We start from the raw sequence: 24,699 nt of genomic DNA on the forward strand, positions 1-24,699 counted from the left end.
ATGGCTAGACCACTAGCTCCCAAGCCTGTTGACTCAGACTATGAGCACCAAATCAAGAAGGCACATCGAGCACGACTACAGAAAGAAGCGAGCTCGAGCTCGAGCCAACAAGCAGCTGTCAAAAATGCGGGAAAACCGTTCCCCAGCTGGGAGAACAGGCGGCGCAATCGACCCCCCCGCTTGTTGTGCCAACAACACATGAGAGTACGCGCGCCCAACATTATTGTGGGCAAACCGTTTACGTTCTCGAGCTGGGCGATGTGGTAATAACCGAGGAGCATATAATGTAGGCTGAAATGCTCAAGATCACTGTTGGACAACTCCTCGAGATCGAGCCCATGTCTCCGCTTAGAGAGGAGGAAATAAAACGGAAATATGTCCGAGGCTAACCTTTGGTCGAGCCCGAGGAGGTCAAGAACCTCCCAACGAGAATGTATGAATTGCATGATTGGTACATGAAAATTACCAAGATTTCCAATCGAGAGTCCCTCATGGTGCAAGTCGAGGAAGATCATTACTTCCATAAGAAAGCTCTGGCCATTGAGTATTCAGAACTATTTCAGTTATTCAATCAAGATGCACTCGACAAATCTATCGTCAGTTGCTATTGTCTGTAAGTGATTTCTTTCTGTAATTTAAGTCTCAAGCTAGCTCTAGTGCTCATTGATTGATCATTAGTTACCTGTAATTATATATCCTCACTATATATTCTTTTCTGTGGTATTATGCAGGATGAAGATGTATGAAATGAAAAAAGCTGGACGACAAATCTACCAGCACCCGAGCCTGGCTCGTGCCACGTGGTGGCACTTTAGCGCCGGTTCGTGCCGAACCGGTACTAAAGGGCGGGGCCTTTAGTCTCCACTCCATAGTGCCGGTTGCAGAACCGGCACTAAAGGCCCTTACGAACCGGTGATAAAGGCCTGTTCTGCACTAGTGCCTGCGGTCTAGGAAGTTGACCAGCACCGAGAGAGGGGGTAGGCCATGGTCAACAACTGCTTCTTCCCATGTTTATTACTTTACACTCTTTAAAGTTCTCTCTCGGTGGCGGTCTAGAAAGTTGACCGGCACCGAGAGAGGGGGTAGGCCACGGTCAACAACTTCTTCTTCTCATGTTTTTTACTTTACAATCTTTAAAGTTCTCTCTCGATGCCGTTCTAGGAAGTTGACCGGCACCGGGAGAGGGGGTAGGCCACGGTCAACAACGGCCCCTTCTCATGTTTTTTTACTTTACACTCTTTAAAGTTCTCACTCGGTGCCGGTCTAGAAAGTTGACCGGCACCGAGAGAGGGGGCAGGCCACGGTCAACAACTGCTTCTTCTAATGTTTTTTTTACTTTACACTCTTTAAACTTGAGTTTTGAACAAATCTAACCAAAAAAGTATATATTTGAAAGTCTTTTACCAAAAAAATTCATCAAAAGTCATGGACTTTCGAACTTTGGTCAGAAAAACATATGAAATATGAGATACAAAAAAGATAGTGCCAAACAAAAACACAAAGAGAAGGGAAAAAAATAGAGCAGTGATTACTGAGGGTCGATTATCGGCTCTCAGTAATGTCCACTTTTTCCGAGAGGACCTCTCGATAAAGCATCTAACCTAGATCTCTTTCCTTCTTGTGCATTCTGTATAATATGTATTATACTTTTTGTTGTTGTTTTCTTCCATGATTAGCAAACAACCTTAGCACATCATAATTACCGTCTTCTGTTTTCTTTTTCAATTGGGCCTCGCCCGGTTCTAGAGACCGGCACCCCTCCGGTGGCCCAGACGGTCTAGGGCGTTGTTCGACACCTAGACGGGGTAGGCCATGGGGAATAACCGCTTCTTCGTGTTAGTGCATGTCATCGCGACATGACAGACCAAGTCTAGGCTCGTTCTATCATGGGATCACCCACCGAAGACTCTGTCTCGGGGACGAACGCAGCCGGTCCTCGATGTTCCCGCCCGTGTGTCTGGTTTGTGAGGCACGTGCCACGTCAAGGAGGTGCGTTGCTTATTCAAATAGCACACCACCCCTGCATGCATATGCATGGGCCACACGCATGTAGGGGTGCCCTCCCCCCGGGCGGTCTCTAGATCGAGCACCCATCCGGTAGCCCCGACAGTCTAGGGCGTTGTTCGGCACCGAGAGTTTGTAGTCCACGGTGAATAACTGCTTCTCCGTGTTAGAGCATGTCATCGCGGGATGACAGACCAAGTCTAGGCCCGTTCTTCGAGATAGTTTATGGGTATCGAGAGGGAATGTGTCCGGTTTGTGGAGGAAGTGCGGGTCCTGTTGCTCCGTTGGTCTCGAAATTAACTTCTTGTGCTCTCAAAGGAGGCCATCGCATGTATATGCATGGGCTATCCGGTGGCCCCTGCGGTCTAGGAAGTTGACCGGCATCGAGAGAGGGGGTAGGCCACGATCAACAACTGCTTCTTCTCATGTTTATTACTTTACACTCTTTAAAGTTCTCTCTCGGTGCCGGTCTAGAAAGTTGACCGGCACCGAGAGAGGGGGTAGGCCACGGTCAACAACTTCTTCTTCTCATGTTTTTTACTTTACACTCTTTAAAGTTCTCTCTCGAAGCCGTTCTAGGAAGTTGACCGGCACCGAGAGAGGTGGTAGGCCACGGTCAACAACTGCCCCTTCTCATGTTTTTTTACTTTACACTCTTGAAAGTTCTCTCTCGGTGCCGGTCTAGAAAGTTGACCGGCACCGAGAGAGGGGGCAGGCCACGGTCAATGGTACGTCTCCAACGTATCTATAATTTATGAATTATTCATGCTATTATATTATCCACCTTGGATGTTTAATGGGCTTTACTATGCACTTTTATATTATTTTTGGGACTAACCTATTAACCAAGAGCCCAGTGCCAGTTTCTGTTTTTTCCCTTGTTACAGGGTTTCGCAGAAAAGGAATATAAAACGGAGTCCAAACGGAATGGAACCTTCGGGGGCGTGATTTTTGGAACGAACGTGATCCAGAAGACTTGGAGTTGAAGTCAGGGAAGCTTCGAGGTGGCCACGAGGCAGGGAGGCGCGCCTGCCCCCCTGGGCGCGCCCCCACCCTCGTGGGCCCCTCGTGGCTCCCCTTACCGACTTCTTTCACCTATATATATATATCCATATACCCTAAAAACATCGGGGGACAGAATAGATCGGGCGTTCCGCGCCGCAAGCCTCTGTAGCCACCAAAAACCAATCGGGACCCTGTTCCGGCACCCTGCCGGAGGGGGGATCCATCACCGGTGGCCATCTTCATCATCTCGGCGCTCTCCATGACGAGGAGGGAGTAGTTCACCCTCAGGGCTGAGGGTATGTACCAGTAGCTATGTGTTTGATCTCTCTCTCGTGTTCTTGATTTGGCACGATCTTGCTGTATCGCGAGCTTTGCTATTATAGTTGGATCTTATGATGTTTCTCCCCCTCTACTCTCTTGTAATGGATTGAGTTTTCCCTTTGAAGTTATCTTATCGGATTGAGTCTTTAAGGATTTGAGAACACTTGATGTATGTCTTGCCGTGCTTATCTGTGGTGACAATGGGATATCACATGATCCACTTGATGTATGTTTTGGTGATCAACTTGCAGGTTCCGCCCATGAACCTATGCATAGGGGTTGGCACACGTTTTCGTCTTGACTCTCCGGTAGAAACTTTGGGGCACTCTTTGAAGTACTTTGTGTTGGTTGAATAGATGAATCTGAGATTGTGTGATGCATATCGTATAATCATGCCCACGGATACTTGAGGTGACAATGGAGTATCTAGGTGACATTAGGGTTTTGGTTGATTTGTGTCTTAAGGTGTTATTCTAGTACGAACTCTATGATAGATCAAACGGAAAGAATAGCTTCGTGTTATTTTACTACGGACTCTTGAATAGATCGATCAGAAAGAATAACTTGGAGGTGGTTTCGTACCCTACAATAATCTCTTCGTTTGTTCTCCGCTATTAGTGACTTTGGAGTGACTCTTTGTTGCATGTTGAGGATAGTTATATGATCCAATTATGTTATTATTGTTGAGAGAACTTGCACTAGTGAAAGTATGAAACCTAGGCCTTGTTTCCTAGCATTGCAATACCGTTTGTGCTCAATTTTATCATTAGTTACCTTGCTGCTTTTATATTTTCAGATTACAAAAGCCTATATCTACCATCCATATTGCACTTCTATCACCATCTCTTCGCCGAACTAGTGCACCTATACAATTTACCATTGTATTGGGTGTGTTGGGGACACAAGAGACTCCTTGTTATTTGGTTGCAGGGTTGCTTGAGAGAGACCATCTTCATCCTACGCCTCCCACAGATTGATAAACCTTAGGTCATCCACTTGAGGGAAATTTGCTACTGTCCTACAAACCTCCGCACTTGGAGGCCCAACAACGCCTACAAGGAGAAGGTTGCGTAGTATACATCAAGCTCTTTTCTGGCACCGTTGCCGGGGAGGTGAGTGCTTGAAGGTATATCTTTAGATCTTGCAATCGAATCTTTTTGTTTTTTGTTTTATCACTAGTTTAGTTTATAAAAGAAAACTACAAAAAATGGAATTGAGTTTGTCTCATACGCTTCATCTTTTTAATATGTTTCGTAAGTATGATGAAAAGGAAAATTGTGCTCAGGTGCTAAAAGAAGAATGCATTAAAATGTTTGGCACTAAATATTTGAATGATGAGCATGATTGCAATGTTGTTGGTACGAATTCCTTGAATATCCATGATGCTAATGATATGCAAAGCCACAAGCTTGGGTATGCTATGTTTGATGAAGATGATATTGTTTGTCCCCCAAGTTTTGATGAGCAAATTTATTATGATGAAAGCATGCCCCCTATTTATGATGATTATTGTGATGATACGTATGCTATAAAGGATAAAGATAACCATGAAACTTGTCATCATGATTTTAATTTTCAATTGGATTATGCTTCACATGATAGTTATTTTGTTGAGTTTGCTCCCACTACTATTTATGAGAATAAATTTGCTTATGTGGAGAGTAGTAAAATTTCTATGCAAGTAGATCATGAAAAGAATGCTTTATGTGCTGGTTATATGGTTGAATTCATTCATGATTCTACTGAAAATTATTATGAGGGAGGAACATATGCTTGTAGGAATTGCAATAACATCAAGTTTCCTCTCTATGTTCTTAAAGTTTTAAAGTCATGCTTGTTTTGCCTTCCTATGCTAGTTGATTATTGTTCCCATAAGTTGTTTGCTCAAAAAATCCCTATGCATAGGAAGTGGGTTAGTTAAATGTTGTAGTCATATTCTTCATGATGCTCTCTTTGCGTTTCAATTCTTATCTTTTATGTGAGCATCATTGAAATCATCATGCCTAGCTAGGGGCGTTAAACGTTAGCGCTTGTTGGGAGGCAACCCAATTTTATTTTTGTTCTTTGCTTTTTGCTCCTTTTTAGTAAAAAATAATACATCTAGCCTCTGGTTAGATGTGGTTTTATGTTTGAATTAGTGTTTGTGCCAAGTAAGACCTATAGGATCTTCTTGGATGATAACTATTTGATCTTGCTGAAAAAGACAGAAACTTTCTGCTCACGAATTCAATTGTTAAAAATCACCAGAAAGTGATAAAATACTGATTCCAATTGAATTAGATCAATAAACAAATTATCGAGGTCGTCCTATTTTGGTAGAAGTTTTTGAGTTCCAGAATTTGCGTTTTGATAGAGATTACTACAGACTGTTTTGTTTTTGACAGATTCTGTTTTCTATGTGTTGTTTGCTTATTTTGATGAATCTATGAGTAGTATCGGAGGGTATGAACCATAGAGAAGTTGGAATACAGTAGATATTACACCAATATGAATTTAGAATGAGTTCACAACAGTGCCTAAGTGGTGGTTTTATTTTCTTATACTAACGGAGCTCATGAGATTTTCTGTTGAGTTTTGTGTTGTGAAGTTTTCAAGTTTTGGGTAAAGATTCAATGGACTATAGAATAAGGAGTGGCAAGAGCCTAATCTTGGGGATGCCCAAGGCACCCCGAGGTAATATTCAAGGACAACCAAGATCCTAAGCTTGGGGATGCCCCGGAAGGCATCCCCTCTTTCGTCTTCGTTCATTGGTAACTTTACTTGGAGCTATATTTTTATTCACCACATGATATGTGTTTTGCTTGGAGCGTCATTTTATTTTGTTAGTATTTGCTTGCTGTTATTTAGGATAGTGTTTTTAATCTTTAGTTTCAATAAAAATGTCAAGGATAGCTTTTACCATGCTTATTTTGCAAGTATACATGTTGCTGTTTCAATACAGAAAGTTTACTGCTGTTGCAAAAATTCCCTAGAAAAGTCAGAATGTGATAAAATATTTAAACCTTTTGCATAATAAGATCTGATAAATTTACTACAGTGGGAATTTTCTTTCATAATTTCTGGAGTTAGGGAAATATGATGAATCTTGCATTCTTTACAGACTGTACTGTTTTGGCAGATTGCTGTTATGTTTGCATTGTTTGCATATGTCTGCTTGTTTAATGATTCTATTTGAGGATAGGAGTATTAAATATGCAGAGACATTTAGTATGCAATGTTGAATAATAATTTTTGTGATTTGTTACAGTAGAGAATGATAAGGTTATTGCATTGTTTTATACTAACTTATCTCACGAGTTCTTGTTGAGTTTGGTGTGGATGAAGCTTTCGAGATTTAGGAAACCGAGATATAAAAGGAATTAAGGAGACACAAAAGCTCAATCTTGGGGATGCCCAAGGCACCCCAAGATAATATTTCAAAAAATAATATTTCAAGAAGTCTAAAGCATCTAAGCTTTGGGATGCCCCGGTAGGCATCCCACCTTTCTTCTTCAACAATTATCGGTTAGTATCGGTTGAGCCTAAGTTTTGTCTTCTTAACATGAGTTGTGCTATCCTTGCAATGTCATTTTATTTTGTTTTGCTTGCTGTTTGAATAAAATACCATGATCTGAAATTCTTAAATGAGAGAGAGTCTTCACATAGCTACATAATTATTTAACTACTCATTGATCTTCACTTATGTCTTTTTGGAGTAGTTTGTCATTTACCCGTGTGCTTCACTTATATCCCATGAGTAAATAGTTGAATGATTTGAATATCATAAATCTGAAATTATATATGTTTCATATGCTTATCCCATGGGGAGTAATGACTTCACATATAAGAAGTAGAGGTGGTAAATTTATTGAAGGTTAGCAAACATTGTATTGGTCACTTGAACAATTCATGAAAGAATATTGAAGGAAGAGAGATTTCACATATAAATATACTATCTTGGACATCTTCTATGATTGTGAGCCCCATTAATTATTTTCAAACCTGAGCAAATTAGTTGAAGTTGGACAAGGAAGACAACATAATGAGTTATGCTTGGGTATATTTGTACAGAAGTTATATTTTTATGGATCCTCTAACATGTGGTGCTTGCTATTTAGAATCCTTTGCCAGCCAAAATATCTGTACTAAGCGGGAATACTGCTTGTGCATCCAAATTCCTTGAACCAAGTTTCTTCCATGAGTGTCCACCATATCTACCTATATGCGGTATTTACCTGCCGTTCCAAGTAAATTTGCATGTGCCAAACTCTAAACCTTCAAATAATAATCTGTTTTGTATGCCTGAATTGCTCATGTAGCGACTAGGGGCTGTTAGTATCTTCCATGCTAGCTGGGTTATTCTCACGATGAGTGGACTCCGCTCATCATTCACGAGAAAATGGCTGGTAACTGGGATGCCCAGTCCTATGATCAAAAGATCAAAAACAAAATCACAAATAATTTAAACAAAACTCCCCCAGGAATGTTGGTAGTTGAATGGCACCCGTTGTTTCGGACAAGCCGTGGAGTGTGAATGTTGGTGGAGGGGGAGTAAAAACTTTACCTTTCTGTGTGGGAACCATCTATAATGTATCTAGTATGGAAGATATTGGGAACTCTTGGTCGTTATGTTGACAATGAAAGCATACCTCTCAAAATTATTTTCATTTCTGTTTTTGCTTCGAGCTCTGGCACCTCTGCAAATCCCTGCTTCCCTCTGCGAAGGGCCTATCTTTTACTTTTATGCAAGAGTCAGTAGTATTCCTTCTCATTCCAACCTACTCTTTAGTTGGCAAGCATCATGTGATGGAAAGATCTAAGCATATATGGCCATTCAAATATATTTGAACATGAATTATTATTGTTGACATTAGCCTTGAGGTAAAAGGTTGGGAGGCGAAACATTAAGCCCCTATCTTTCTCTGTGTTCGATGAATACTATTTGTTCTAAAAATATGCTTTGAGTGGTAGCAATCATGGAAGACTATATGATAGTTGAGTATGTGGAATTTGCTAAATCAAAGCTCTGACATAGACTCTTCCAGAAAATAAGATGAATTGCAATTGTTTGATGACTGAGAACATAGTTTGTTAGTTTTCAAGAAAGTTTATGATCTATACTTTAACATGCGAATAGCTTGTTACTTGATCATGAATTTTTTTATGAGATGAGATACTGTTATGACATATAATGATGCTACAAAAGGTGATTGAAATTATCATTGATCAAACTTATGCACCTGCTAGCATTCACACTTCATAAATTATTTCTTTTATCATTTACCTACTCGAGGACGAGCAGGAATTAAGCTTGGGGATGCTGATACGTCTCCAACGTATCTATAATTTATGAAGTATTCATGCTATTATATTATCCATTTTGGATGTTTAATGGGATTTACTATGCACTTTTATATTATTTTTGGGACTAACCTATTAACCCAGAGCCCAGTGCCAGTTTTTGTTTTTTCCCTTGTTACAGTGTTTCGCAGAAAAGGAATATCAAACGGAGTCCAAACGGAATGAAACCTTCGGGAGCGTGATTTTTGGAACGAACGTGATCCAGGAGACTTGGAGTTGAAGTCAGGGAAGCTTCGAGGTGGCCACGAGGCAGGGAGGCGCTTGCCCCCCTGGGCGCGCCCCCACCCTCGTGGGCCCCTCGTGGCTCCCCTTACCGACTTCTTTCACCTATATATATCCATATACCCTAAAAACATCGGGGTACAGAATAGATCGGGAGTTCCGCCGCCGCAAGCCTCTGTAGCCACCAAAAACCAATCGGGACCCTGTTACGGCACCCTGCCAGAGGGGGGATCCATCACCGGTGGCCATCTTCATCATCCCGGCGCTCTCCATGACGAGGAGGGAGTAGTTCACCCTTAGGGCTGAGGGTATGTACCAGTAGCTATGCGTTTGATCTCTCTCTCTCGTGTTCTTGATTTGGCACGATCTTGATGTATCGCGAGCTTTGCTATTATAGTTGGATCTTATGATGTTTCTCCCCCTCTACTCTCTTGTAATGGATTGAGTTTTCCCTTTGAAGTTATCTTATCGGATTGAGTCTTTAAGGATTTGAGAACACTTGATGTATGTCTTGCCGTGCTTATCTGTGGTGACAATGGGATATCACGTGATCCACTTGATGTATGTTTTGGTGATCAACTTGCAGGTTCCACCCATGAACCTATGCATAGGGGTTGGCACACGTTTTCGTCTTGACTCTCCGGTAGAAACTTTGGGGCACTCTTTGAAGTACTTTGTGTTGGTTGAATAGATGAATCTGAGATTGTGTGATGCATATCCTATAATCATGCCCATGGATACTTGAGGTGACAATGGAGTATCTAGGTGACATTAGGGTTTTGGTTTATTTGTGTCTTAAGGTGTTATTCTAGTACGAACTCTATGATAGATCAAATGGAAAGAATAGCTTCGTGTTATTTTACTACGGACTCTTGAATAGATTGATCAGAAAGAATAACTTTGAGGTGGTTTCGTACCCTACAATAATCTCTTCGTTTGTTCTCCGCTATTAGTGACTTTGGAGTGACTCTTTGTTGCATGTTGAGGATAGTTATATGATCCAATTATGTTATTATTGTTGAGAGAACTTGCACTAGTGAAAGTATGAACCCTAGGCCTTGTTTCCTAGCATTGCAATACCGTTTGTGCTCACTTTTATCATTAGTTACCTTGCTGTTTTTATATTTTCAGATTAAAAAAACCTATATCTACCATCCATATTGCACTTGTATCACCATCTCTTCGCCGAACCAGTGCACCTATACAATTTACCATTGTATTGGGTGTGTTGGGGACACAAGAGACTCTTTGTTATTTGGTTGCAGGGTTGCTTGAGAGAGACCATCTTCATCCTACGCCTCCCACGGATTGATAAACCTTAGGTCATCCACTTGAGGGAAATTTGCTACTGTCCTACAAACCTCTGCACTTGGAGGCCCAACAAGGTCTACAAGGAGAAGGTTGCGTAGTAGACACCAGTCAACAACTGCTTCTTCTCATGTTTTTTTACTTTACACTCCTTAAAGTTGAGTTTTGAACAAATCTAACCCAAAAAGCATATATATATATACCTATGAGTGCATCAAAAGTCTTTTATCGAAATATTCATCAAAAGTCATGGAATTTTCAAACTTTGGTCGTAAAAACATATGAAATATGAGATACAAAAAAGATAGTGCCAAACAAAAACACAAAGAGAAGGAAAAAAAGAGTAGTGATTACCGAGGGTCGATTATCGGCTGTCGGTAATGTCCACTTTTTCTGAGAGGACCTCTCGGTAAAGCATCAAACCTAGATCTCTTTCCTTCTTGTGCATTCTCTATAATATGTGCTATACTTTTTTTTTGTTGTTTTCTTCCATGATTGGAAAACAACCTTAGCAGATCATAATTACCGTCTTCTGTTTTCTTTTTCAGATGGGCCTTGCCCGGTTCTAGAGACCGGCACCCCTCCGGTGGCCCCGACAGTCTAGGGCGTTGTTCGACACCTAGAGGGGGTTGGCCACGGGGAATAACTGCTTCTTCGTGTTAGTGCATGTCATCGCGAGATGACAGACCAAGTCTAGGCTCGTTCTGTCATGGGATCACCCACCGAAGACTTTGTCTCAGGGACGAACGCAGCCGGTCCTCGACGTTCCCGCCCGTGTGTGTGGTTTGTGAGGAACGTGCCAAGTCAAGGAGGTGCGTTGCTTATTCAAATAGCACACCACCCTGCATGCATATACATGGACCACACGCATTTAGGGGTGCCCTCCCCACCCGGGCGGTCTCTAGATCGAGCACCCATCCGGTAGCCCCGGCGGTCTAGGGCGTTGTTCGGCACCGAGAGGTTGTAGTCCACGGTGAATAACTGCTTCTCCGTGTTAGTGCATGTCATCGCGAGATGACGGACCAAGTCTAGGCCCGTTCTTCGAGATAGTCTATGGGTATCGAGAGGGAATGTGTCCGATTTGTGGAGGAAGTGCGGGTCCTGTTGCTCCGTTGGCCTCGAAATTAACTTCTTGTGCTCTCAAAGGAGGCCATCGCATGCATATGGATGGGCTATCCGGTGGCCCCTGCGGTCTAGGAAGTTGACCGGCACCGAGAGAGGGGGTAGGCCACAGTCAACAACTGCTTCTTCTCATGTTTATTACTTTACACTCTTTAAAGTTCTCTCACGGTGCCGGTCTAGAAAGTTGACCGGCACCGAGAGAGGGGGTAGGCCACGGTCAACAACTTCTTCTTCTCATGTTTTTACTTTACACTCTTTAAAGTTCTCTCTCGAAGCCGTTCTAGGAAGTTGACCGGCACCGATAGAGGGGGTAGGCCACGGTCAACAACTGCCCCTTCTCATGTTTTTTTACTTTACACTCTTTAAAGTTCTCTCTCGGTGCCGGTCTAGAAAGTTGACCGGCACCGAGTGAGGGGGCAGGCCACGGTGTACAACTGCTTCTTCTCATGTTTTTTTACTTTACACTCTTTAAAGTTGAGTTTTCAACAAATCTAACCGAAAAAGCATGTATATATATATATATATATATATGAGTGCATCAAAAGTCTTCTATAAAAAAATCATCAAAAGTCATGGAATTTTCAAACTTTGGTCGTAAAAACGTATGAAATATGAGATAGGAAAAAGATAGTGCCAAAAAGAAACACAAATAGAGCAGTGATTACCGAGGGTCAATTATCGGCTCTCGGTAATGTCCACTTTTTCCGAGAGGACCTCTCGATAAAGCATCTAACTTAGATCTCTTCCCTTCTTGTGCATTCTCTATAATATCTATTATACTTTTTGTTGTTGTTTTCTTCCATGATTGGCAAACAACCTCGGCACATCATAATTACCGTCTTCTGTTTTCTTTTTCAGATGGGCCTCGCCCGGTTCTAGAGACCGGCACCCCTTCGGTGGCCCCAACGGTCTAGGGCGTTGTTCGACACCTAGAGGGGGTAGGCCACGGGGAATAACTACTTCTTCGTGTTAGTGCATGTCATCGCGAGATGACAGACCAAGTCTAGGCTCGTTCTGTCATGGGATCACCCACCGAAGACTCTGTCTCGGGGACGAACGCAGCCGGTCCTCAACGTTCCCGCTAGTGTGTGTTGTTTATGAGGCATGTGCCATGTCAAGGAGGTGCGTTGCTTATTCAAATAGCACACCACCCCTGCATGCATATGCATGGGCCACACGCATGTAGGGGTGCCCTCCCCCCCGGGCGGTGTCTAGATCGTGTACCCATCCGGTAGCCCCGGCGGTCTAGGGCGTTGTTCGGCACCGAGAGGGTGTAGTCCATGGTGAATAACTGCTTCTCCGTGTTAGTGCATGTCATCGCGAGATGACAGACCAAGTCTAGGCCCGTTCTTCGAGATAGTCTATGGGTATCGAGAGGGAATGTGTCCGGTTTGTGGAGGAAGTGCGGGTCCTGTTGCTCCATTGGCCCCGAAATTAACTTCTTGTGTTCTCAAAGGAGGCCATCTCATGTATATGCATGGGCTATCTGGTGGCCCCTGCGGTCTAGGAAGTTGACCGACACCGAGAGAGGGGGTAGGCCACGGTCAACAACTGCTTCTTCTCATGTTTATTACTTTACACTCTTTAAAGTTCTCTCTCGGTGCCGGTCTAGAAAGTTGACCGGCACCGAGAGAGGGGGTAGCCACGATCAACAACTTCTTCTTCTCATGTTTTTTACTTTACACTGTTTAATGTTCTCTCTCGATGCCATTCTAGGAAGTTGACCGGCACGGAGAGAGGGGGTAGGCCACGCTCAACAACTGCCCCTTCTCATGTTTTTTTACTTTACACTCTTTAAAGTTCTCTCTCGGTGCCGGTCTAGAAAGTTGACCGGCACCGAGAGAGGGTGCAGGCCACGGTCAACAACTACTTCTTCTCATGTTTTTTTACTTTACACTCTTTAAAGTTGAGTTTTGAACAAATCTAACCCAAAAAGCATATATATATATATATAGAGAGAGTAACGCTAAACTAAGCGTGAGTGTAGAATAGTTTATTCTACACCCCAGTAACGGTACATACAAAATATAGTAATACACTATGTAAAATATAATAATTTTCGTAAAAATATAGTAAATTATAAAGTTGGTTAGAAAAAAAAATATTTTCTGAATTACTACATTTTATACATCCTTTTACTAGATTTTGTATATAGCGTTACTATGGGGTGTAGAATAGCTTATTCTACACTCACTCTTAGAATAGCGTTACCCTATATATATATATATATATATATATATATATATATATATATATATATATATATATATATATATATATATATATGAGTGCATCAAAAGTCTTATCGAAAAAATTCATCAAAAGTCATGGAATTTTCAAACTTTGTTCATAAAAACATATGAAATATGAGATACAAAAAAGATAGTGCCAAACAAAAACACAAAGAGAATGGAAAACAATAGAGCAGTGATTACCGAGGGTTGATTATCGGCTCTCGGTAATGTCCATTTTTTTTGAGAGCACCTCTCGGCAAAGACCCCAACCTAGATCTCTTTCCTTCTTGTGCATTCTCTATAATATGTATTATACTTTTTTTGTTGTTTTCTTCCATGATTGGCAAACAACCTTAGCACATCATAATTACCGTCTTCTGTTTTCTTTTCAGATGGGCCTCGCCCGGTTCTAGAGACCAGCACCCCTCCGGTGGCCCCGACGGTCTAGGGCGTTGTTCGACACCTAGAGGGGGTAGGCCATGGGGAATAACTGCTTCTTCGTGTTGGTGCATGTCATCGCGAGATGACAGACCAAGTCTAGGCTCGTTCTGTCATGGGATCACCCACCGAAGACTCTATCTTGGGGACGAACGCAGCCGGTCCTAGACGTTCCCACCCGTGTGTGTGCTTTGTGAGGCACGTGCCACGTCAAGGAGGTGTGTTGCTTATTCAAATAGCACACCACCCCTGCATGCATATGCATGGGCCACACGCATGTAGGGGTGCCCTCTCCCCCCTCGGGCGGTCTCCAGATCGAGCACCCATCCGGTAGCCCCGGTGGTCTAGGGCGTTGTTCGGCACCGAGAGGGTGTAGTCCACGGTGAATAACTGCTTCTCCGTGTTAGTGCATGTCATCGGGAGATGAAAGACCAAGTCTAGGCCCGTTCTTCGAGATAGTCTATGGGTATCGAGAGGGAATGTGTCCAGTTTGTGGAGTAAGTGCCGGTCCTGTTGCTCCGTTGGCCTCGAAATTAACTTCTTGTGCTCTCAAAGGAGGCCATCGCATGTATATGCATGGGCTATCCGGTGGCCCCTGCGGTCTAGGAAGTTGACCGGCACCGAGAGAGGGGGTAGGCCACGGTTAACAACTGCTTCTTCTCATGTTTATTACTTTACACTCTTTAAAGTTCCCTCTCGATGCTGGTCTAGAAAGTTCACCGGCACCGAGAGAGGGGGTAGGCCACGGTCAACAACTTCTTCTTCTCATGTTTTTTACTTTACACTCTTTAAAGTTCTCTCTCGATGTCGTTCTAGGAAGTTGACCGGCACCGAGAGAGGGGGTAGGCCACGGTGAACAACTGCCCCTTCTCATGTTTTTTTACTTTACACTCTTTAAAGTTCTCTCTCGGTGCCGGTCTAGAAAGTTGACCGGCACCGAGAGAGGGGGCAGGCCACGGTCAACAACTGCTTCTTCTCATGTTTTTTTACTTTACACTCTTTAAAGTTGAGTTTTCAACAAATCTAACCCAAAAAGCATATATATGTATATATATATATATATATATCTATGAGTGCATCAAAAGTCTTTTATCGAAACTTTCATCAAAATTCATGGAATTTTCAAACTTTGGTCGTAAAAACGTATGAAATATGAGATACAAAAAATATAGTGCCAAACAAAAACACAAAGAGAAGGGAAAAAAATAGAGCAGTGATTACCGAGGGTCGATTATCGGCTCTCGGTAATGTCCACTTTTTCCGAGAGGACCTCTCGGTAAAGCACCTAACTTAGATCTCTTCCCTTCTTGTGCATTCTCTATAATATGTATTATACTTTTTTTGTTGTTTTCTTCCATGATTGGCAAAAAACCTCAGCACATCATAATTACGGTCTTCTGTTTTCTTTTTCAGATGGGCCTCGCCCGGTTCTAGAGATCGGCACCCCTCCGGTGGCCCCGACGGTCCAGTGCGTTGTTCGACACCTAGAGGGGGTAGGCCATAGGGAATAACTGCTTCTTCATGTTAGTGCATGTCATCGCGAGATGACAGACCAAGTCTAGGCTTGTTCTGTCATGGGATCACCCACCGAAGACTCTGTCTCGGGGACGAACGCCGCCGGTCCTCGACGTTCCCGCCCGTGTGTGTGGTTTGTGAGGCACGTGCCACGTCAAGGAGGCGCGTTGCTTATTCAAATAGCACACCACCCCTGCATGCATATGCATGGGCCACACCCATGTAGGGGTGCCCTCCCCCCCAGGCGGTGTCTAGATCGAGCACCCATCCGGTAGCCCCGGCGGTCTAGGGCGTTGTTCGGCACCGAGAGGGTGTAGTCCACGGTGAATAACTGCTTCTCCGTGTTAGGGCATGTCATCGCGAGATGACAGACCAAGTCTAGCCCCGTTCTTCGAGATAGTCTATGGGTATCGAGAGGGAATGTGTCCGGTTTGTGGAGGAAGTGTGGGTACTGTTGCTCCGTTGGCCCCGAAATTAACTTTTGTGCTCACAAAGGAGGCCATCGCATGTATATGCATGGGCTATCCGGTGGCCCCTGCGGTCTAGGAAGTTGACTGGCACCGAGAGAGGGGGTAGGCCACGGTCAACAACTGCTTCTTCTCATGTTTATTACTTTACACTCTTTAAAGTTCTCTCTCGGTGTCGGTCTAGAAAGTTGACCGGCACCGAGAGAGGGGGTAGGCCACGGTCAACAACTTCTTCTTCTCATGTTGTTTACTTTACACTCTTTAAAGTTCTCTCTCGACGCCGTTCTAGGAAGTTGACTGGCACCGAGAGAGGGGGTAGCCCAGGGTCAACAACTGCCCCTTCTCATGTTTTTTTACTTTACACTCTTTAAAGTTCTGTCTCGGTGCCGGTCTAGAAAGTTGACCGGCACTGAGAGAGGGGGCAGGCCATGGTCAACAACTGCTTCTTCTCATGTTTTTTTACTTTACACTCTTTAAAGTTGAGTTTTGAACAAATCTAACCCAAAAAGCATATATATATATATATATATATATATATATATATATATATATATCTATGTGTGCATCAAAAGTCTTTTATCGAAAAAATTCATCAAAAGTCATGGAATTTTAAGACTTTGGTCGTAAAAACATATGAAATATGAGATACAAAAAAGATAGTGCCAAACAAAAACACAAAGAGAAGGGAAAAAATAGAGCAGTGATTACCGAGGGTCGATTATCGGCTCTCGATAATGTCCTTTTTTTCGAGAGGACCTCTCGGTAAAGCATCTAACCTAGATCTCTTTCCTTCTTGTGCATTCTCTATAATATGTATTATACTTTTGTTGTTGTTTTCTTCCATGATTGGCAAACAACCTTCGCACATCATAATTAGTATACTGTACTATTTAAAAGTCGAGGGCGGGGCTTTTCCCGCGCGGTAGGTGGGGCAGTTCCGCCTAGTCGGTTCGACAGAGACGCGAGAAGACGAGGGAGTAGGCTGCTGCAAACGTAGGGTTGTGTGATTTGACAGCGAGTTACTGCTGGACAGGTGGGGCCCCGTGATTTGACTTGCCATTATCATTTTAACTGCAGCGCTACGACCGGCGTGAGTCTCCCGATTCCTGACCAGCTCCATACAGGTGCCTCTCCCAATGCTCCACCATGTAGTAGAGGCTGGCTCTTGCATGAGAGCCCACTTCTCCACTTTTTCCTTGCCTCTCTTTCCTCCACATATGCAAAAATGCCATGTAAAGCGCACTATTGTACTTACTTTTACTTGCTCCTAGAGGTGCTTAAGCTTGCCACATAGGCATAAAGTCTGATGTGGCAAGTTAATCAAGAAGAGAGAGACTAGTTTGGTGACCCAAGCAAGAAACGGTGCTAAGCGCGTGTACCTAGGTGAAAAGACAATTTTGAGTCTATAGCTAATTAAATGAAGCAAACTTAGCAACACCATTTCATTGGAAGAGGTCACTCCTTGGCAAATGCAATAAATACTAGTACTCCCTATGTCCCGTAATATAAGAACGTTTTTGGCACTACACTAGTGTCAAAAACGTTCTTATATTATGGGACGGAGGGAGTACGAAGAAAGAGATAGAGAGGAGTAAAAAAATACACTTATAGCCAACCTTATATCCAACCTTGTTGTAGTATGAGTGACTAAGTGATGACTATGGATGACATGCCAACATCAGATAGCCTAACGCACCGTGTTAAATCCCCAAGGGCGCGACCGGGCGAGCGACACGACGGTCGTGGTAGGCGCGACCATGATACGGGCTGCTGGCAGCCCTTGGATCTGAGATCAAATGGTCGCGTGCTAAGTTGCTGAAAATTTGCAGAATAACCCTCCAGGATAGGATATTCACCCATAGGTCTAGACTCACGCCATGCAACCGTTCGATCTCAGATCCAAGGGCTCTCGGAAGCCTGTATCATGGGAGAATGGAAAGCCACTACCCTGCCGTTCGCACGCTGGCAGTTCGCTCCTACTCGTCCCCGCACGTCCTTCAATACTACGACGGTTCACTCCTAGTCGTCCCGTCCATTCACATTACGGCAGTTCCACTAATCCTAACCCTCCTCCCAAATCCATGGCGTCCCAAATCTCCATGATCGGCGGTGAGTACAAGGTTAGAACCATCACCGGCGATGAGTTCGACGTCATCTACACCCGTTCTTCCGCAACGGTGAAAGGATGCCTTTCTCGCTTCAGACGCATGTTCGAAAACTCAGATGACGAGTGGGTCGCTGGGCTAGATGTTGAGTACACCACAGTCCTGGGATGAGAGAAGGATCTAAAGGACGAGGAGAGGAAGAAGCCCGCCGTGATCCAGGTTTGCGTACATAACGTTTGCTTGGTCTACCACATATGCCATGCCGACGTTGAGTGCCAGGATTTTAAGAACTTCCTCAAGGACAAAACAGTGAAATTCGTTACTGTAGACTTTAAGAACGACAAAGAAGTCCTGGGTCGGATAGGCCTCGTTGTAGGCAACCCCTTCGACCTCCAGAAGAATCGGCTAGTGCCCTGTCGTCAGCCTTCAATGCTGACCCTGGCAGGAGCCATGGTTCATCCTTTGTACCGTAAACTGGAGAAACCTCAATACACGTTTCATCGTCATGCATGGCAGCGGGATGTACTAGATATAGACCACATCCACTACGCTGCAATGGATGGCTACCTTTGTTTCCATATCTACAAGGGTTGGATGAAGAGCAACAGCCAAGTGTGCGGTTCAAGCAAAGAAGTATCGGCCAAGAGGAAGAGGGACAAGGACGAAGTCGAGGACGTGGACGAGGACTCCGAGTAAGGTGGCAGTGTCGTTGCTCATGGTGGTTCTAAACTTCTAATGCAGTGTCTACCGGATTAGTTGCATAGTTTAATTTCAGGTGTGCTTAGTTTAATTTGAGGGGTGTGTTGTGCTGAGTCCCCAGCAGAACTATGTTATGTTTCTTCTCGTTACTTTAACTCTTCAGTATGTACATACTACTAGTATTTCTTTAATAGAATTTAGCACCCCAATTAAGCACGTACTAGCTTTTTTAATAGTACTATATGCATAATTTGGCGACGAGCGCTCTCTATATGTACCACCTTTTTTTTAATTTCAATTTTTGCTCCATGGCGCAATCCATTGATAGTACTACTGTACAAAAGTATACATTTTTTAAAAGGCTAGAGTACTGTTCATCACATATATAGCCAGTTAAATTCTCAACCTAGAACGACGTGCATGCCATGTAGTAAACCGATACGGAGGAAGTATAGTAAAAATGAGGTGATTTTACCGAGCGATCGGCGGGGGAGCATGGCCTGTCATGCGGTCCCACGTGTCCTGATGTACCAAGGCGATGCGCGTGTCCCTCTTGAGGCAGAAGCAATACTACGTGGTTTGAGATGATGGCGAACCAAAGTGTGAAATAATGGTTGCTTCGTCCGTCTGGGAAGGTGCGGCATTGTGATTTGACGTCTCATTGCTCATTACTACTACTGGGCCGGTACGAGTGGGGTGCGTCCCCCCTGCTATTCTGCACTGTTATTTGGTGCTTGACACGTCGACCCGGTTGCTATATGTCCCACATGTTGGCGACAGGAAGTACAGAATTCATGAAAGGGAGCATCGACGGAGGATTATACTATAGAATTCATGAAAGGGAGCGACTTAGTTTTGGAAAAATCTGTTTTTGCGGAGTACGTACCCACTAGGGTTTATAGGGCTCATCTAAAAAACATTCGTTTTCCGTTTGATAAGTCTCAATTCTACTATACTAGTAGTAGTACCATTACATGTGGGATTTCGAGGTGCGTTAGATCACCCGACGCAAGCAGTGTCAAGAGGAAACTAACCAATGCATGTACAAGTTCATGGAAATTTAGTGGTCATTCATGCATTCGTTCTAATTAATGCCTCGGTAAACATAACTTCTTGAGAAAAACGAGCATACTAATTACTTGTGCAAACTACGAAATTAATTCGACCACTCACCGTCTACCTTGGTTGGAGAGATTTTGAAATTGAGCCATAAACTGGAAAGGAGGGAGTAGTAACTTTTGTCTCGATTACTATTTGTGGCCTTGTATAGATGCAAAATGTATTTTTTTTATAGTGGCCTTGTATAAGTAAATGGAGGGAGTACTAACCAAAGTACGTAGTAGGGACGAGGAGTAAACGGAGGGAGTAGTAAAATTTTCTCCTCGTGCTGCGAGCCACCGCGCGCGTGGGCGAGGGAGCGGGCCTAAAGGCGTACAGTAGTTGTAGTAGTAGTAGTAGTAGTAGTACTACTCGTAAGCAAGCTTCACCTCATCCTGCGAGCCACCGCGCCCGTGGGCGGGGGAGACGGCGTACTAAGCAAGCTTCTCCTCGTTCTGCGAGTTGACGGGACACATCAAAAGTACTCCAGTGTATAGAGCCTTGCCTCTAAGGTAGGCCGCACATGGTTTGCCTCTTTTTTAATTTAACATAACGCGTCAAGTCGCAATTTTTTTGTTCACCCGTGGTAGACGATCCTCCCTCCACCAAGTGGACAACCAGTACATGTGCCAAATTACCACGTGGGCTGCCTTTTTCGTACAGAAATGAGCTCCACCGTGTACCCGCGTGGGTGTGGTTGGGAAAGAGACGGGAGTACGTGCGCCGTGCGTGCACCTCTTCTCTTCGTGCACGTCCCCCACCAACGTGGGTGTGTGTGAGAGAGATACAAACCTAGACATAATGCGCCGTCCATCCCCATGCCTCCGCCCAGTCCGACCACCAGTCACCACCACGCCCCACTCCTCCTCACCTTATCTCTCATCTTTCTCCCTCCATTTTCATATACAAGGGGCCACTATCAAAATTACAATTTGTAGATATACAAGGCGACTAACACTAATCGATGCAATATTTATGGTGTTTGTCTCTTGGTACTAGCAAAGGAGGACATTAATTATCCCTTGCATGCATGCGGGAGTTTGTAAAAAAATGCATCTTGATGTTCCGTGCAATGCACGGGCATCTTGCTAGTCCATGAAAACAACACATGGCAAAATTCCACGGCGAACGAGGGATTTGAATCTGTTGGGAGGGGCTGTTTGGATCTTGCCCGGGGTAGCCAAAATATTGGCGACCCTTTTGTCCACCGGTGCCTTTGCCACCGATGAACGAGGAATGGCTCGGTTGCTCATGCTGTCATGCATCCTCCAGCGCGCACGTTGGAGACGAGCTCGCACGAGCTGTGGTTTTTTGACCCACAACGCCGCCCGAGCCGCCCGCAGACCGACCGGCGACCCGCAAATTACGCCATCCAATCGTAGCCGCACACATTATGACAGCAACTCAACCAACCGGACGAAATTCATGCAAACACGTAGACAAACTGATATTTCATATAAACAACAACGGAAATCATATAAAATACTGGATTTTTATACAAACATGACGGATTTCATTACATTCAAATGAACTACGCGGTGCTAGTTCTGGACAGCACAGGTATATAATACCTGGCCTAAATGGTCGCCCGCCGATCGATTTGTGTTCCTCATGTCCGGCAGCACGATCATCGGACTGCCGGGAGACCCGAAGGTATATGCTTCAGCGCAAAGGACGGCTCGCTTCCCCACTGCCCAACTGATATCATTGGCTGGTGCCGAAGATGATGGTGGCCGGCACCGGTTCGAGTTCATCACCAGCCACTACTTCGCCATGGCCGGCACCGGCTCGAGTTCATCCTAACATTCCCCTCTTCCGTGGAGCCCATGCGGGGTCGACGAAGGTCCTCGCAACAAAAGGATCCGGCAAAACACCTGCTGTGTACGCCGGCGTCGACTCGGCGGTGGCCTTCATGGGACCCAAGCAGCGGCGGCCTCCCGTGTTCTACTTCTCCTCGATGATGGTGGCGGACGCGGAGGCGCTGGCCACCGACTCGTCGCTCTCCGCACACCCGGCTTCTGTCGCTGCTTGCATGGCGCGGCCGCCGGCATGGGAGTCTCGGCCATAGAATCGGGAGACGCGGTACGAGGCGGCGGCGTGGACGGTAGCAACGACGCCCGTGCACCGCTCCCCGTCGAGCTGGCCTGGAGCGGCGAGTTGCTGAACCGCACGCCGGCTTCGGGCGGCAACTGGCTCCGTCGGGCGAGGGGAGGGAGGTGGATCAGCGAGCTGCATAGCTCGTATCTGGTGGGCTACCCAGCCGGCTTGAATGCGGAATAACTACTCTTCGTAAGCCATTGTAAGAGTGGACAAAATGGTGGAGGAGATAGGGGAGCGGCGGAGGTGTGAGATTCTTGGCTGGCGTTTGGCCTCGTTTAAATAGGAGATTAAATAGACGGCGGACGGGAGGAGCTCGGCCGGCGTTGCGTTTATCGCCGGCCTGGTCATGAACGGACGTGTGTCCATAGTGGGTTTCTTGGCTTCCACACGGGCGGGTTTCATGGAGGCGTTTGAATGCGGCACGGAGGCGTGTTCAACCGGGCGTGCCGCGAGTGGCGCCCTCGACTCTGACCTAGGACACCGCGCCGTTCTTCCACTGACGTGTGGGCTCTTTGGGTGCATGGCCTACATGTCAGTGACCCAACGCTGGCAGCGCACAGCAGAGGAACCTTTGGTGGGCCAGGGCGGTCATAAGCGGGCATTTCATAAACCGATGATTGTTCATTGAGTGTGACGTCATCTTTTTCATGTAGATAAGCCTACTATGTTGATAGCCCGTTCGATACGTTGTGATTCATAAAGACCGCTGCAAACATCAATGTTCTGCTTATCACAGATAAGATTGATTAACACCCATAACAATCCATGTCCTTAACAAAGGGTGCATGCACGTATAGGTTGAGCGTGTGTCTTGCGTCGTGTGCTGTGTGCATGCAGGCTTGCGAGTGTTGTGTGCGTGCAAGGGTACGTTTCAGTGTTGCATGCATGGGTGCGTACGTGCGTTTGTTCGTGAGTGCATGTGTACGTGTCAGTGTTGCACGCCAGCATGCGTGCGTGTGTACGTGTCAGTGTTGCACGCCTACATGCGTGCGTGTCTTGCGTGCGTGCATGTGTACGTGCGGGGTGAGGCTACACGTCACTCGACTGGCTTTTTCATCTCTGGTCATTAGATTTTCCAGCCGTTGGATATGAAATCAAGGGCCTCCAGTTTATCATCAAACTCCACCCCCCTGAGCCGCCAGCCACCACCGGCCTAACAGCCAGCCCCCGCCGCCCGCGGCCGGCCCGCCCTCCCCGAAACCACTCCCCACCGCCGGTCCGCCGCCGCACCGGCCATCCCTCTAGCCCCCCCCCCCCCCCCCCCCGCCGCCGAGCTTTTTCTCCGGGGATCATCACCCCACCGCCCAATGAACGCCCCCCAACCGCCGGTGACTGCCAACCAGAGGTCTCACGACTTCGAATACCCACCGACCACTAATTTATTACCATTTTTGTCCATCATATACGCGCTGACGGGTGGGCCCTATGGTAATGTGCGCTGCTGAATGTGGACCGTTTGACAGGTCAATTGATCGTGTTATCAACAAATTACGGAGCTGTATAGTGAGCCAGTGACCGTATGATCACCCTAAAATGTACTCCTATTTTATTAACACAGTACAGACTCAAACTACCATTTCTTTCTTTCATATACGGGCTGACAGGTGGGCCCCACGGTTACGCGCCCCGATGGTGCAACACTAGTTGCGTCGCGTGGAACGTTTGACTGGTCAATTGATTGTGTCATCAACAAAATACGGAGTTGTACGGGTGAGCCAGTGACCGTATAATCATGATATTTATTTGTTTAACACGGTACAGACGCAAGGGCTCATATATACGTGCAAGCACTCACTGCTATAAGCGCACACACGCGAACCCTACCCCTATGAGCACCTTCGAGAGAGAGGGCCAGCATATATGATCTTGAGATTTTACGAAGTCACCATAGGTGCCTCGTAGTCGAGTGGAACGTCTCCTCCCACTGAACGTACATCGCCGGAAAATACTGAAATGAACACAAGATAAATGCGAGCACCGGGACTTTAACCTTGGTGGGCTCGAGAAACCACTGTCCTCTAACCATCCAACCACATGTTGGTTAGCACGACAAAATGTATGTGGTGACCGTGATGAGCTTATTCTGAAGTCCAGTGACCATATCGTGCTTTCGCTTCAAATACAATGACCGTAAGTGTCGTCAACAAAATACAGAGCATGCATCAAATGCAAAGTCCGTCAGTGTCATCAACAAAATATGGAGACGTATCGTGAGCTAGATACCATTGTACTATTGTATATTCTTATTTTCTTAGTGGCTGATTGCGCGTGTGGTGTGGTGGGCACATCATTTCTAGTTGTGGTGGGTCAACATGAAGACTCATGGGTCGGTACCATCCTGTGCCACATATAGGTTGGACCGAGACGTGTTATACGAAGACCCATGTGGAGGACTCGGCGTACAACACGAAGCTACCAGAGTCGCGGAGGACTCTATCCCCACTGGTGATAAGCCGACTATATATGATTTGTAACCCTAGGCCCTTAGTATGTTATAAAAGCTTGGGGGCTAGTTTGTCGATAGTATACACAGAGGCACAATACCAGGTATTCACGTGTACTTTGTACACACCCCTATCACTAATATACAGTACCAGGAGTAGGTTCTTTCTTCAACTACAAGGGTCCGATCCGAACTAGGGTAAAACTTTGCCTCGTATTACCATCCAGCCTAACAGCCAGGGGTATCCTACCGAATGATATGATGAAATCATATCTGCC

This window comes from Aegilops tauschii, chromosome 7 (assembly GCF_002575655.3).
Source record: "Aegilops tauschii subsp. strangulata cultivar AL8/78 chromosome 7, Aet v6.0, whole genome shotgun sequence".
In the NCBI taxonomy this organism is placed as follows: domain Eukaryota; kingdom Viridiplantae; phylum Streptophyta; class Magnoliopsida; order Poales; family Poaceae; genus Aegilops; species Aegilops tauschii.